At 39.1% G+C, this 15,991-nt stretch overlaps 1 long non-coding RNA gene across 1 annotated transcript; it reads left to right on the top strand.

The window, feature by feature from the left end:
• Positions 1-5,296: 5,296 nt before the first annotated feature.
• Positions 5,297-15,979, top strand: LOC139358832 (uncharacterized). Its single transcript, XR_011614347.1, has 3 exons — positions 5,297-5,806; positions 11,981-12,117; positions 13,329-15,979. It is a non-coding gene; the product is annotated as an uncharacterized lncRNA (long non-coding RNA).
• The last annotated feature ends 12 nt before the right edge of the window (positions 15,980-15,991 follow it).

Genomic DNA, 15,991 nt, shown 5'->3' on the forward strand with positions numbered 1-15,991 from the left:
GCCTTTACCAATGCAAATGTGTGCTGGCCTAGCTCTCAACTGCCCACACCTGCCCCTTTTAGTTTGAGACTCTTCTTCTGCCTTCAAAGGCCACTCTGCTCATGTATGTGGTAGATAGGAGTGCCATGGGATTATATCCTCCAGAGACAGCTCTTAATTACTGACTGACAGAAGAAATAAATTGGATTGGTATAAGCACCCCAATTCCTTCACTCTCTGGTTCCAATAACTCAGAGGTGTGTGGCTCTATATTGGCTCCCAGGGCTCTCCAGTGAGGTTAAGCTCCAGTTGCCCACATAGTAACTTGTTTGGTAAACAAACTTTACTGGCTGTCTTTCCTTTTGTTTGACTTCACTTTCTTGCTGTTGTTTCTTTACTCCCCAGATCACGTACTTAAACTTGTCCTTGACTCTTGTCTACTTTTCGGGGAACTTAAACTTAGACTGCCCTATTCTTAATTTCTCTCCTCAGCCCCCTTTTTGGTTGCCTGAAGAGAGGCCTGCTGATACCCAAGTGTACTACCTTCCTTTAACTGAGTCTAGTTACATTGATATCTAGTTTTCTAAATCTTGACATAGTCTAGGTGCCCCTGCCCTCTTGCTGCCCATGGACATGATGTAGCATTGTCATGGTGCAAAGAATAAAGAGTATGGCTGCAGGTGTGGATTTGAAAAAGTAACATAAACTTCTCCAAACTCCAGTCATTGACATTTGTGAAATGACGTTAGTGGGTCCTGTCATGAGGATGGTTTAAAACTTTAAAATACCTACAAGTATTCACTGGATAGCACTGGTCATCATCATAAGTTGGTTCTCTTGTTTTTCTACGGTCTGATAACTTTGAGGCCAAGTCTTATTTCTTTCATTGATGACCAGTTTTCAAGAGCATGCATCAAGGAGTAAGCCTGTTTTTATCTATGGTTTGTGTTTTTTCATTGTCCTAGGAATGTGGCATGATGTATTGGTGCCATAGTTCCTGTCTTGGTAGATTATTTCAATAAAATAAGTTATTCCTGTCATTGTTACTGATTAGGAATTAAACAAAAGTTACAGAGTATTTCTCATATTGTTTACTGAGGTTTAGTGAAAGAAGAAAGTGGTGATATGAAAACAAATATTCTATTTCTGATTTGGACTTCAAGCATAATAAAAGACAGAAGACTCAGAGCAAAATAGAATCTTAGCATTGAAAACAACATGAGGAGTCCTCTAGCAACAGTAATAGTAATAGCTGAGGTTTACTGAGTACTCAGAACAGAACATGCCAGGCAGTGCTCCAGGCATATTCCAGGTGATTCCTCCACAACAACCTTTTGAGGCAGATCCTGTTATCATCATGCCCATTTTAAAGATAAGAAAATGAGTCCAAAGAAGTTGGTGAACTTACCCAAGATTACATCTCTAGTAAATGGTGAGGTAGGAGTCAGACACAGAAAGTCAGACACAAGAGCCCACATTCAACCTCTTTGTCATGCTGCCTCCCCAGACTGAGCAGCCCTGTCATGGAGAACTGATGGTTTTCCAGACATTTTCTTCCATGTTGAATAGTCCTAGTTCTTTATCTTGAATGTAAATCAACTTCTAAGTTTCTTAAACTCTTTGATCTTAGATCCAACTTTCAGAGAAGATTATTTTTACCTTTTGCTTGACAGCCTTCTGAGGCTTACTCCATCATCTCTGGGTTTTTTCTCCTCCAGAATAAACAGGCCCTAAGTCCCTGCTGCAAATCACTTTGTGATATGTGTATTCACAATCACGAGAAAGCTGCTGTTCATCCCTACTGTTCATTGTCAGGGTTAGCTCTTCAGCCAGGTGCTAATTTGCATTAGCTTTCTATCATGCCTAGTTATTCAAAAGGACTGAATGGGAAATTCAATATTTTACAGGAAGAAATGGCGAGCTCCAGAAACAATGAGTTTTGGGTAAATATACAATGTCTTCCCCCTTTGTTCTGTTTAAAAGATCATTGACTATTTCAAGGAAAATAAGCAACATATTCTGGGATTTACTCATTGTATATATAATAACAATTACATAAAGATAGAAAGGAGGTAAAAGGAAGAATACTTTTGTAAGATTAATACATTAGATATGAAGTGGTATAGTATTAACTCGTGATAGATTGTGACAAGTTAAGAATGCATTTTATAATATTTGGAGTAACTATTAACGGAAACAACTAGACATATAGTTTAAAAACAGTAGAGTAGATTAAAAAATGCTAAAAGATACTTCATCAATCCAAATGAAGTCATGAAAGCAGAAACAAAGGAACAAAGGAAAGTGAAACAAATAGAAAACAAATAGGAAGCATGTGGAGCTAAAGTGAATTATAGAAAAAATTACACTAAGCATTAATGGATTAAACACTCAGATTAAAAGGCAGAGATTGTCAGACTAAGTGAAAGAGTAAAGTCCACCTGTGTTTTGTTTATAAAAAATACATTTTCAATATAAAGACACAAGTTAAAAGTAATATGAATAGAAAAAAAGATGCATGTGGAAGGGACTGAACTACATAAATTGAGAACCCCTGCCTTACTTAGTGTAGGAAGTACAGGGTACCTATGTAGATATCTTAATAGGAGAAGGCAACATACAAAGAATGATTCCTTGGAACAAGGATGTGCCAAGCACTGAAGATGCTGAAACCATCTCTCTCGAGATGCAGAAAGCTTAGCAAACAATCAAAATAATGTCTTCCCTTTACTGCTTTATAGAGAATTGCCAATTAGGATTCACTTTTAATGGAACAAAAGTAATTTTCTGCCACCTCCTCCAGGGTAGCTCTTCAGCTTGACTCAGCGTCTTAGCTATGAGCAGTAGCAATCACATGAATTGGATACCAATTTCCTTTACCAGTTGGGGTTTGTTGATGAACTTAGCTGGCTGACACCTTTTATCCTGGTCCAGTATGTCCACTTTTCCTCCTGGCCCTAGGATAGTAGCTGTTGCCAAAGCAAACAATGACAGAATATAAGAAAGAGGAATGAGCTGCTGACATGTTTATTGCTCCAATTTTGCCAGTAGACTGAAGGGTGTAAAAATGAAAGAGATGTTATTGTGGCTTTGTTCATCATGCTTTGCTCTGAGGCTGTTATTTGGTAAAAAGTAAGGTTTCCAAGTGGAACGTTAATTTCTCCGCATGCAGACGTATGTAACGTGTGCCTGACTCTTCACAGGCTGAGAAAACCACCAGGCTTCTGTGAAATAAAGTAAGCATGGAATATTCCTTTTCTCCTTTTGATCTCCTGCTAAGACTCCTGCTTAACATCCTTCTGAAAGGCTTAGGTGAGGCAATTGTAGAGATGTAATTCCATTGGCAAAATTCGTGGCTTCAGTCCTGCATGTTAAATGAGTTTCAAATAAACTAGAGATTGTCTATAACTATGACACAGAGCTAGACTCTGCTGGGGAGAAACTTTTTGTGATGAGTGGTTATTTTTCTGGGAGTGACTTTAATTAACCTCTCTTCTTTAAGCCTGCTCATTCAAAGGCCCCTTGCCACTCAAAGTGAATGAAGGTAACAATTTTTATTGCTCAGCATTGTTAATTTGGTTGATATTGGGGCAATTCCAAAGAAACCATTAAAGCTATCAGAGAAAATGAAGGCGAACACATTTGAGAAGGATTTTGGAACATTTTAATTTTTGACAAAAAGGAACGAAGAAAAGGATGAATTCATTATCTACAAATAGTGGAAAATATTATAAATGGCAGTAAATGAAGTAAATGGGAGTTTCCACTGTAATGTATGATTCTTTGAGCCAGCCACCCAGAAAGAGCACAGCTTGGTTTGCTGTGTGGGGAGTATGACCTGAAATGCAAGAGACTGTTCTTGGGCTCCAAGCAATATTTGCGAATAAGGCATTGCTTCTGCTGCTGTGGCTCTTCCGGTTTATTGCCCATCTGGGCTGTGAGTGTCTTTCAGCCTGTCGAATTGAACCCGAATGGAGCGCTCACCTCTTTGACTTAGATCTGACCTTAGGGTGTTGCTTTCCTGCCTGACTCAGGCTCCAGGGGAAAAGAAAATAAGAGAATAACCTCTCCTTTTGTGAGGAAATGGTTTTTCTTGCTTTTGGATGGCTCTCCTGCTCTGGCTGCCTTTCCAGACGTGCAGAACAAAAGCCATGGCTGTGTTTCCTTGTCAGTAGGATGCAATCACTAAGCCTGTCTGCTCAGGCTCAGGCTATGCTCCTCTTCTCCAGACCCCACCCTCCTATCCTGGGAATTGAACTTGTGAGTTCACAGCTTTCCTACACAGGACCAGAAGGCCACATTCATCACTGCCACCAACACCACCGTTTCTCTCTTCTGCTATACGGGATCCATGAAGGGCATCCCCCACCTTTGCTGGCTTCTTGATGCCACCTTCTCCAAATGAGTGAGTTACCCACTGGCCGGAAGTGGAAGCAAAGTCCACCTGGTGGGTTCTCTTCTGTCCTTCTGGTTAACAAAGCAGGTCATCTACAGCGTTGTATCTTCTCTATCTTTCCTTAACGTACTTTAGCAATTTTTGAGAAATTGTCAAATATTTAGAGGTAATTATAATCTCTTAGTTCCTGATGCTTGCTATGAATTCCAGAAAAGGGTATAACTATGTTTGTATCTGTAAAAATTTTAAAAGAAACTTATCTCTAGGGTTTCATTTTTATTTTAAAATTCTCACCATCAACTATCTTGTACTGAGCTAAAAACAGTCCTGAAATTTGGTCTGTGAATTTTTGCTGGTCTGTAGAAATTGTGGGGTACTGGTGCCAAATTTAATTCTACAAGAATTATTGAGAACTTACTTCCAAATTCTAAAAGAAACACAAGTCACAGGTTCAGATTTTAATGAGCATAAACTCTACCCAAAAATACAGAACAAACACATGTGGAACACTTGATATGTATTTCTTCCTATTTGATGTGTTTGCATGCATATATACATGCATATACATACATACATGTACACATGCACATGCATACATATGCATACCTAGGCATATATGCACACATGTACACACATGTAGGCACATGTGTACATACCCACATATACATATACACATACACATCTTCCTACATACATACATATATACCCACTCACAGATACTCTTACATACATATACCTATGTATGTAAAAGCATATACCTGTGGCTATGTATATGTATATGAATGTGTATATAGGTGAGGGGGTATATGTGTATGAGAGTATATATGTGAGTATGTCTGTTAGTGGGTATTTGTACTCACAGACACACTCGTATACATACTCTCATACACATATACCCACTTCACACACATACATATGCATTCATATACATATACATAAATATACAAATTCTTATATATGCACATGCACATACTCCATGAACATATACATACTCACACACAAATACACAATCCTATAGACATATACTTAAAGATACATATACATCTTAAAATTCTGATCAATTAATTAAATAGCTAGAGCCCTTTAGGGTCATATAAATTAATAGTGTGGATCCTTATTGTTTAAAATTATTTTGATGTGATGCTTCTAGTGTTTTGCCAGTAAGAATGGAACTAATTTTTGTTTGGAAATATATATTTTTATCGTATTAAGGAACTTGGTGTCTGTTTTTACTAAAAGATTTTTTTTGTTCTCAGAAATCTGAAAAATCTCAAAAGTATAATTAATAATGATGCATGTTCATACACTCACCAATCAGAATTGAGGATTGATAAGATTTTGCTTTACCCCAATTTAAATAAAAGAAGCAAAGGATTACGGCGAATGATAAAGTCCTCCACTGGCAGTATTGTTCTTGCTACAAACCCAGAGGTAAATGTGAATGGAATGTGTATCTTTTTCACTCCATTTAAATGTATTTACATACATATGTATGTGTTGATGAATAATATATAATATTTGTTTTTGTGTTTTGAAAATAGACATAAGTGTTAAGGTTGGGTACAGTGGCTCATGCTTGTAATCCCAGGACTTTGGGAGGCCAAGGCGGGCGGTTCACCTGAGGTCAGGAGTTCAAGACCAGTCTGGCCAACATGTAGAAACTCTGTCTCTACTAAAATATAAAAAAAATTAGCTGGGCATGGTGGCACAGGCCTATGGTCCCAGCTATTTGGGAAGCTAAGGTAAGAGAATCGCTTGAACCTGGGAGGCGGAGTTTGCAGTGAGCCGAGATTGTGCCACTGTTCTCCAGCCTGTGAAACAAAGTGAGACTCTGCCTCAACAGCAACAGCAACAGCAACAGCAACAACAATGTTTAAGGTGTGTGCTGTCTGAAATGTGCTTTTTGGCTTTTTTTTCACTCAACATTTTGTGTGGAGTTCTAATTACATGACTGAATAGAGAGAGCTACATAATTTTAACAGTTGTATGAAATGAAAATACAAATGTTTATTCATTCTCCTATTAATATATTTTATTTTTTTCTATTTTTAAAGAGTTTCTCTATGGAAATTGTAGTATATGTCTGTTTATAAACTGTACAAGAATTTCTCTAGGACATACACACTGGAGTAGAATCCCTTGGCCATATAGAATGTAGGTTATCAGTGTTTCTAGATGCTACCAAGTATTTATTCAAAGTGATTTGACCATTTTAAACTCCCACCAGGAGTTTATGAAAGTTCTGTTTCCATATGTTCTTGCTGTTTTTAAAAATAGTTTCAGATGTTTTAATGTTATTCTATATAAGGTGTGAGATGGTACTGAACTGTTGTTCAATGTACAGGTCCTAAGGAGTGTTTTTGAACTGGTAATAAATGTTTCTATTCAATGTCTTTTCTGAATATTGAGTTTTTTATTCACATGCATTGTTAATTATATTGAATCCTCATTATTAAATCATCTTATGATTTCCAAAGGTTATTCCTATGTAGTATTCATTTACTGTACTGATAAATTGCATTTATTAATATTTAATTTATGAGCTTTTCATGTTAACATATATAAGTAAGAATGTTCTATAATTTATTTCTTCGGCTATTTTTTCTCAGGTTTTGGTGCAGTTTTATGTTGTCTTCATAAAAAATTAAGAAGTATCCTTTCTTTAGACTCCGGAACATGTTATATAACAAAGGAAAAATCTCTTCCTTGAAGGTTTGAAAAATTCACCCTTGAAACCAATTGACTTTGGTGCTTTTTGGAATTTTAGGTAGGGTAGGATGAGAGGGGCTTAGGGAGAATAGGGAAATAGCTCTTTATAAGTGTTCATAATCTCTTCTTTGGTTATTCATATTAGGTACTCTTAAATAATTTCAAGTTTCCTATTTTTTTTCTCCTGGAAAGATAATTTACCCAGGTTTCAAATTTCTTCACTTATAGTGAAAGTCAGGTATATTGATCATCCAGAATATATAAAGGACTGTTAAAACTCAATAATAAAAGGACAACCCAATTAAAAATGGACAAAAATCTAAATAGACGTTTCTCCAAAGAAGGCATACAAATGGTCCATAAGTATATGGAAAGATGCTCAACATCATTAGTCATTAGGAAAATGCAAATCAAAACCACATGGAAATACCACTTCACATCTATTAGGATGCCTATAATAAAACAGACAGAAAATACTAACTGTTAGCTAAGATATGGAGAAGTAAAAACCCTCATGCGTTGCTGGTGGGAATGCAAAATGGTACAGCTGCTTTGGAAAACAGTCTGGCAGCTCCTCAGAAAGTTAAAAAATTGAGTTACCGTGTGAGTCAGCAAGTCCACTCCCAGGTGTATGCCAGAGAGAAAGGAAAACACACGTTCACACAAAAACTTGTACATAAATGTTTATAGTGGGATTATTCATAATAGCTAAAAAAATGAAACAACCCAAATATCCACTACCAAATGAATGGATATACCAAATTTGGTATATCCATATGATAGAAAATTATTCAGCCATAAAAATAAATGAAATACTGATTCATGTTACAACATGAATGAATCCTGAAAGTCTTATGCTACATGAAAGAAGCCAGACACAAAAGACCACACATTATGTGGCTTAAATCTCTAGAATAGGCAAATCCATAGAGACAAGGAGTAGATTAATGGTTGCCAGGGATTGAGGGAGGAGGAATTAGGAGTGACTGTTAATATATAAAGCTTCTTTTTGGATTGATAAAAATATCCTGGGATTGGAAAATGGTGATGGCTGTATGACTCTACAAATAAATACTATAAATATTGAATTGTACACTTTAAAATGGTAACTTTCATGGGTATAAATTATATCTTAATAGAAAATATATTGGTAATATTCAGGGCATAAAATCTTAGAGTTGGGATTAAATGGTCATCAATTTCAAACTCAAATTCCAGTGGTCAATAATCTTTGGCTGAGGTCTGTTCCCTAAACTGGAGTTCAAAACCATACAAGAGAGATGATTCAATTTTGACAAGTTTTTATGGCTAGAAAAATTTCCCCCTTTTTGATTTGTATCTTCCTTCCTTAAACAATCTCCCACCCTTATTCTTGTGTTTATGTAATAAGCAAAACAGAGTAAGTCTTTCATTCTCTTCTGTATCATTCCCTTCTATGTCTCTCTTTCCAAAAATGTTAATGTCAGGGTAGTGACATTGCCAGAAGTTTTATCGTTTCCTCTTTTGTTGGTGTTTGTTTAGTTTGTCTAAAACCACTGCAAATATCATCACACAATGTTAGCTCCCCATGTCCCCATTCTCCTCTTGCACCCCACCTTCGTTGCTTGAGGACCCTGTTCCATACTCTTTTACCAAGTTGTGCTTAGCTGGATCCATTCCTCAGTTTAAGGCACAAGGAGGCAGAAATAGAAGAGCCAATCTAACTCTCCATTAATTCAGAATCTCTGCCTTCCAAATATACCAATTTTCCTTAAGATCTTCCAATCTTGCGGTAGTAGCAAAGAGTAGAAGAGAAGTCCTTGTCTCAAGAAGAGACTAGGATAAATAGAAACACGGGTAAGAGAGAGCTTAAAAAATATACACGTTTAATGCAGAAGTGAATGAATGTGGCTAGTGTCAGAGAAGAGAATAATGCCTATTTCTTCACTTAGTCCTAAATAATGCTTCTTAGATAGTCATCAGAACACTGAGCAGATGGATCATAATCTTACCTGGTGTTCCAGAAATTAGGATTCGATGCCTCCTTTCACTGATCTATGATTTATAGAATGGCATGATAGTTAAAAATGAAGACTTTGTAACTGATGGCCTGGGTTTGAATCCCAGAGCCATGTCTCATTTACGTCATCTGTGAAATGGAAATGATAATGATTACTACTTTATAGGGTTGCTGTGAAGACTGAAGCTAGTGTGTGTGCGCGTACACACACACACACACACACGCACACATCATATACATGTATACATACAGAGAGAGAGTGTGAGAAGAAAGGAATATTTAAAGTAGCTCCTGGTACATAGTATGTGCTGCATAAATTGATGTCAATGGCTATTCCCACTGCTATTATTGTTCTGGGATGGTGTTTAGGCCGCCAGACTTTCTGGAATGAGCCTGACTTTTTTCAGCCTATTCTTCAGTTGTACTTGTTAACTGGTCATTGCTCTGGTTTAATTGGCACTCAGGGAGGCTGTCCACTCCCTGCTTAGTCTGTCCATGGTTCTTGCTGACCTAGATTTGTTGTCTCTGTAATTCCTCTTCCAGCTTTTACAGCAAAGAGGCCACGTTGCAAAGCTGAGTAGGGTGTGGTTCCAGGAAGCTAAAAACCCCCCAAATCTCCTTAATTCATAGGAAAGGCCCTGACTGCTTTGGTTATCTCCAGACCCCCCTGTATAGAAGTGCTTCTGGAGCCTCAGTTTTCATGTCACTGCTCCGTGGCTTTGTAGGTGGGACTTTGACTTTCTTCCTCAAGGTCAGCTGTTCTAGGGAACACACTGAAATGTCTCTTTTCTGCTTAACTGTGCTATACATGCTTTGTCGTCTCAGCCATGCCAGAGGTGAGTCACCGCTTCACTTGTTTGCTCATTCATTTGTTTAGAAAGTCTTTATTGAGGTCTTACTACATGCTGTATTTGGCGAAGTGTAGACAGATGGAATCATAAGCTAGGCAGATACTGCCCTTGCCCTTATGGAGTGCATAAGCTACATGCTACTGAAGGTGGTACTGACTTTGAAGCATCAAGAATAACTCTCAGATTATTTTCCAATGTAATCTGATGAATGAAGGCATTTAAGGAATTCTAGAGGAGGAAGAGGTTGGGGGTGAGATGGGAGACAACAGATAATGTAATTTTGCATGTGATAATTTTGCACATGTTAGTCTGAGGTACCTGTGAACAACCTAAGGGTGGATGTGGCCATATGGTTCCGGAGCAGTGCTGTCCAGTGGAATATGACATGAGCCATGTATGGAGTTCTAAGTGTTCTAGTAGCCACACTGAGACAAATAAAAAGAAACAGGTGAAACTAATGTTAACACTATTTTAATTTAACCCAATATATCCAAAATATTATCATCTCGGCATTTAATCAATATAAAATTATTAATGAAAACTTGACATTTTGATACTAAATCATCTAAATCAACTTTATATTTTACATTTACAGAGCGTCTCAATTTGGATGTTAAGTTTTCATTCACACGAAAAATGGATAGTTGTAAAAGTAGATTTGGATTGTTTGTAACACAAAGGATAAATGCTTGAAGGAATAGATACCCCATTTTACATGATGTGATTATTTCACATTGCATGCCTTATCAAAACATCTCATGTACCCCATACATTTATATACCTACTGCATACCCACAAAACTCAAAACGAAAAACTTTTTAAAAGTAGATTTACATACCTAAATTGTTCCAAACATTATTAAAGGTGTTCCAATAACTAAATTGAGTATAATTTTTTTAAAATCAAAATAAATGAAAATGAAGCACAATTTTAAAAATGCAGTTGCTAAGTCATGCTAGCTGCATTTCTAGTGCTCAATAGCCGCATGTGGCTAGTGGCTGCTACACACAATAGCTCTTAAGAGGGGATCTGGGCTAAAGATTCTCCAGACTACAGACAAGATCTGATACCAAGAGAGTGAATGAAATCACCCTGGAAGATTATGCAGAAGAAGAAATGCTGGATGATCTCCATGGGCCTGCCCTTCTACATGTTATTTCTGAGCCTTCAGCCACTGCTTAAAATTGATCATTAGCTTAGATTTGGGTATATGATTGATGATGAAGATTCTAGACCCGGTTTGAAAATGGGGCCACAGGGATGGACACTGGGATGGACATTGGGATGTGGATGTCTGCCCTTTAACATCTCCCTGAGTGTGAGAGTATCTAGATACTGCTTGGGTGTTTGCTGAACCCTCTTGATCCGTTGGAGATCTGGGTTAATTTGGGGCAAATCCCATCTCATGGCCTCCACAAAGGCTAAGCTTGCCCGAGGCTCCTTTACCTCCACATCTCCTCTGGCCTACAGGGTACGTGTGGTCTCTGGATCATTTAAAGTCTGCTGGTCTGGAAACCCATACACTTCACTGCTTTCTATGAAACCTCCCCTCACTCCAGGCATTGTTGAATTTAGCCACCTTATAGAGAATGGGAGTAAGCAACACAACGACAGCTCTTCAAGACACCTCTATCTTCCCTCTGCCTTCTAACCTCCCTCTTCTACTTCTGTTTGCATTGCTCTTTTTCTCCCCCTTCAGTGACGAATATATTGCCTGGTCTTCCCATAATGGAAGGGTAGCCTTGTTCTTGGTGCCTTTCCATTAATCCTAAATGTCTTATCCGACCTTTTCACCCAAAAAAATACAAAAGCCTCCTTAAGAAAAATTTAGGTCAATAAAATTATCCCCTCTCAGGGCAACTGCTTTCTGAACTGTGTCTTTTATTCTTCATCTCCTTCTATGATACGGTTCACGTTCCCCACAGTGCCTGCTCAACAGAACGCGGTTAGTTTATATTTGCTTAATGACTGCCCCTGCTTACTTCCCATAAACTCTGCCTTGCAGAGGAGAGTTGAACTAATTGCACCTTTATCCATTTCATGCAGGCCACAGACAAAACCACAGTTCATTTGGTGGCTGAAGCTTACTGAAAGCTTCCTTTCCTCTTGATGCAGCCAGCTTTTTGGATTACATGGCAAGGGTGGCCTGAGCAAAGCAACGGGAAAGAGCTGTTGGTGGAACAGTGAGTGCTTGTGACTGTGGGACTAGAGTCTTGCCTCCAGAATTTAGCATGCTGCTGCCCAGGAAATTAAGCCTTCAAGTCTAAAGACTTGCAATGAGTATGATTGAGAAGGGAGTATTGGGTGGTTCCAAGCATAATTGAGAAAAAAATTAATTTGAGTACTTTAGACGTCTACTGATGGCTGAGAAAGAGAGTAAGAACATTTGTAGCCTTAAAGGGTAAAAGTCAAAGAAATGCCAGTGGCCTTTGCTATACACCATACAGGTGGAGCAGAGTGGCAACTTGAGTTGCCAAGGGAGTCATTCATTCATTCATTCATTCATTCATTCATTCATTCATCTACCCATCCATTCATTCATTCACTTATATACCAGGCACATCTCATGGGCTAGCATTTACTGAATAATTCACATGTATCAGACAGTATTCCAAGCACTTTTCTTGCATGAACTCATTTAATCCTCCAAATGACCCAATTAATCTGAAGGATGGGAGTCAGCAACACAACGACTTATAATTGCTCAAGCTTATATAGCTATTAAATAGTGAAGTCAGAAATTGAACTTGGAAGTCTCACTTCAGAATATTTTGACTTTACCACTAAATTGGCAAATAAGATTGAAGTCTTGGTCTCGTGGACTTTACATTGTAGTAGGAGAGACAACCGATAAACATGCAAGTGAACGTTAAATAAAAAAAATATGATTTCAGACAGTGAAAAAGGATATTATCAGATAATAATATTGACTAACTGGAAGGGCAGTGTGTCAGAGTAGCTACTTTAGCTAGATGGTCAAGCATGGCCACTCAGAAAAGACATTTAAATCAAGATGAAAATGATAATGAGGAGCTAGACACATGCAGATCTAGAAGGAGCATGTTTTAGGCAGAAGGAATAGCTAAAACAAGTTCTTAAGGTAGATCTAGTAGAATTGTTAATGCCTTGCCTACATCCCAAGGGCCAAGGTACCCATCCCCTGGCTTCCCTGAGTGTTGGCTGCTATCTGCTTACAACTGCAATTGCGCTTTGCTGCAAGAGAGTGCCTGAGATGATGTCCCCTCTCAGGGGTGGATCACAGCCAATGGCTGAGTGGAACAAGATGCCAGTCTGTTGCCTTAAGCACGGCCATGGGATCATCAGGCTGAATCTGGTCTCTGGCAGAGACTGTATCTTTGATTGGTGTCTTTCCTTTCTCTGTTCTGTCTCCCAGACTATTTTGTAGGTTTGTCCTGAGAGTCCTCCTGCATACACAAGAATCCCCATCACAGGCTCTGCACTGGAAAACCCCATCTGGGACAAAGGGAAAGAGCTTGGTGCAATAGAAGGACAGCAAGGGGAACAGCGTGGCTAAAGCAAAGTAAAGCACAGTAAGTGAGGGAGAGAGTATTAGGGAATCGCGGTAAAGATGAGAGAAGGAGACAGCTTAAGGAAAATTACGTGGGCTGTGTAAAAAGCTTGGATTCCACTCAAAGACAGTGGGAAATCTTTGGAAGGTAATTTGGGTGTGAAAATACTCTCACCAGCTGCAGTATGGAGAGTGGGATGGGGGTAAGGTGAGGCAGAGAGCCCAGTTGGCCATCAGCTGTAACATTCCAGGCAAGAAATGATAGCATCTTGAATCAAAAAGGTAGTGGCAAAGGAGGTGAGCTAGGAGCAGAATGTGGGAGGTATTCTGGAGGTAGAGCCAAGGCTTCCTGATAAACTGGATATGACAGAGTTAAGGAGTCTAGGTTTAAAAGTCAGGCAAATGGCTAGGTTTGGTGGGAGCAGTACTTACTTCACCTTTTTTTTTCCTAGTAAGAACTTACAACAAATCTTTTGTAGAGTTGGGATCTCCCTATGTTGCCCAGGCTGACCTCAAACTCCTGGGCTCAAGAACTTCTTCTGCCTCAGCACCCCAAAGTGCCAGGATTACAAGTGTGTCACTACTTACTTGATCTTAAGCCCTGGAAGTTTTTCACATGGGTTGGGTACTCTTAATTCCAACTTTGTCATTGGTGGATGAACGTGAAAACTGATACAGTTCTCAATTAACGTGATACAAAATGGCAGTTAAGGGAAAGTAATGGGCATCATTCTATTGTCTTCCTCCCCACTCAGCTTGCCCTATAATTTTTTATACTTTTGTGTATTTGCTCCTTTTTGCTCCTTACATTTCTTTAACATTGGTGGTGTGGTTTCAATTAGATACTCCATTTAAGCTGGGAGAAGGCAATGCCATAGCTCCCTGCTTTATTTTGGGCAGGCCCCCTTGTGCACGGCTTACTTCCACAGTAATGGCCTTGATTAAGCAAAAGCCAAGGAGTCACGTAGCACCAGGGAAGGCAGAACTGTTACCCTACTGCTCTCAATCCCAAGCGGATGTGAGTGGGAAAGCAAGTGTGGAGTGACTGTGGGAGAATGGTTACCCTCCCCTTCTGAGAATCTCCCAGAATATGGAATAGATTAGGATACTCGGAAGCTGTGAATGCTGCAGGTCATGCCGAGAGGGGTGGTAAGTGTCCCAAGGGCACAGGCCTCCCTGATTTCAGGGTGAGGTCTGAAATTAGCAGGAGGCCCTGGATGGGGAGCCCAGGCTGTGGGTGGAGGAAGGGAGCTTTTCTTCATTCTCCTTTGTTCAAAATAAGGACTTTTTTGTTGTTGTTGTTAGTGGGAGGGTGGGACATGAGCACAGCCAAAATTTATTAACTCTTCTTAACTTTCCTAACTCAGGGAGGGAAATGTTAGCACCAGTGTCTTCCAAGAGAGCATCATTCACAGAGCTCCTTGGGATTTGGGAATGCCATGATTAGGAAAGCAGATGCAGGCACTCCCACTAAGAAACGCGTCTCAATCAGAGAGAGATGCTTAACGGAACCATGGATAATTGGAGCGACAGAACCCACATAGGCCTTTTAATTGATGGAAGTAAAGCATTTACAGTGTGAACAATAAGTGGAAAAGAGGTCACAGCTTTTCTTGATCCACTGTGCCCAAGTCAGACGTCCCATCACTTCCTGCTTAATGCAACGCCATTGTGCCTTGACTTGCAGGCAAAGTAAGTAGTTAATTTTCTATCTCTAGGTGTGAAAGCAATGCTGGTTTAATTTTGGGCGATGTCTCTATCTGTTATCAATGTCTTGAACAGTGTAATTTTTAAGAAGATCAAGAGGTAAACATACAGTGCTGAGCACAGAAGTGCAGCTTGGCTGCTTTGGATCAGAATCTGGCTTTGTTCCTTGTCTCACACTGTTTCTCCAGCCAGGTAAAATCACCTGTTGTTTCTACCTGCAAGCCTGATGAGCCTCAGTCTGACACTAGTGCCTTTCCACAGCAAGAATTATATAAGAAACTCCCTGAAAGTTGTCCAAGATGGATCCCTCTGTCACATTCATTCTGCTTTAGTTAACTAGAGGTTAAGGAACCGGTAGGCCACACTTAGAGGGAGGTAAGGCAGGTGACTGAGGGTGTTTAGTAAGTGTTGGAGATGTGGTCTGTGATTTGGTAGTGAGGTCAGAAGTAAGAATATACCTTTGGGAATCATGCAGTGAGGATGGGAGCCAATGAGAACCTTCATGGAATAAAGATGTTCTCTGCTCACTATACTGAGCCAAGAGAACAAGCCAAGAGAGGTATTTTTGGAAATAACTTCCATTAAGTGATGGACAAGAATAGGAAAAAGACACTTTATATGAGCAAGTGGGAAAAGTTGGAGGGAAACCAACATCACAGAAACCAGGAAGAGAGATCTCATCGTGAGAAGCAAGAATGCTTCTGGGATTACAAATAGGATGGGTGTCAAACCCAGGCCTTTGATTTGGCTAACCCTAGAAAAGACTATTTCATTTTGGGCTGATTTTTGTGTATGGTATAATATAAGAGTTCAATTTCATT

The sequence above is a fragment of the Macaca nemestrina genome, chromosome 15 (genome assembly GCF_043159975.1).
Source record: "Macaca nemestrina isolate mMacNem1 chromosome 15, mMacNem.hap1, whole genome shotgun sequence".
NCBI classification, from domain to species: domain Eukaryota; kingdom Metazoa; phylum Chordata; class Mammalia; order Primates; family Cercopithecidae; genus Macaca; species Macaca nemestrina.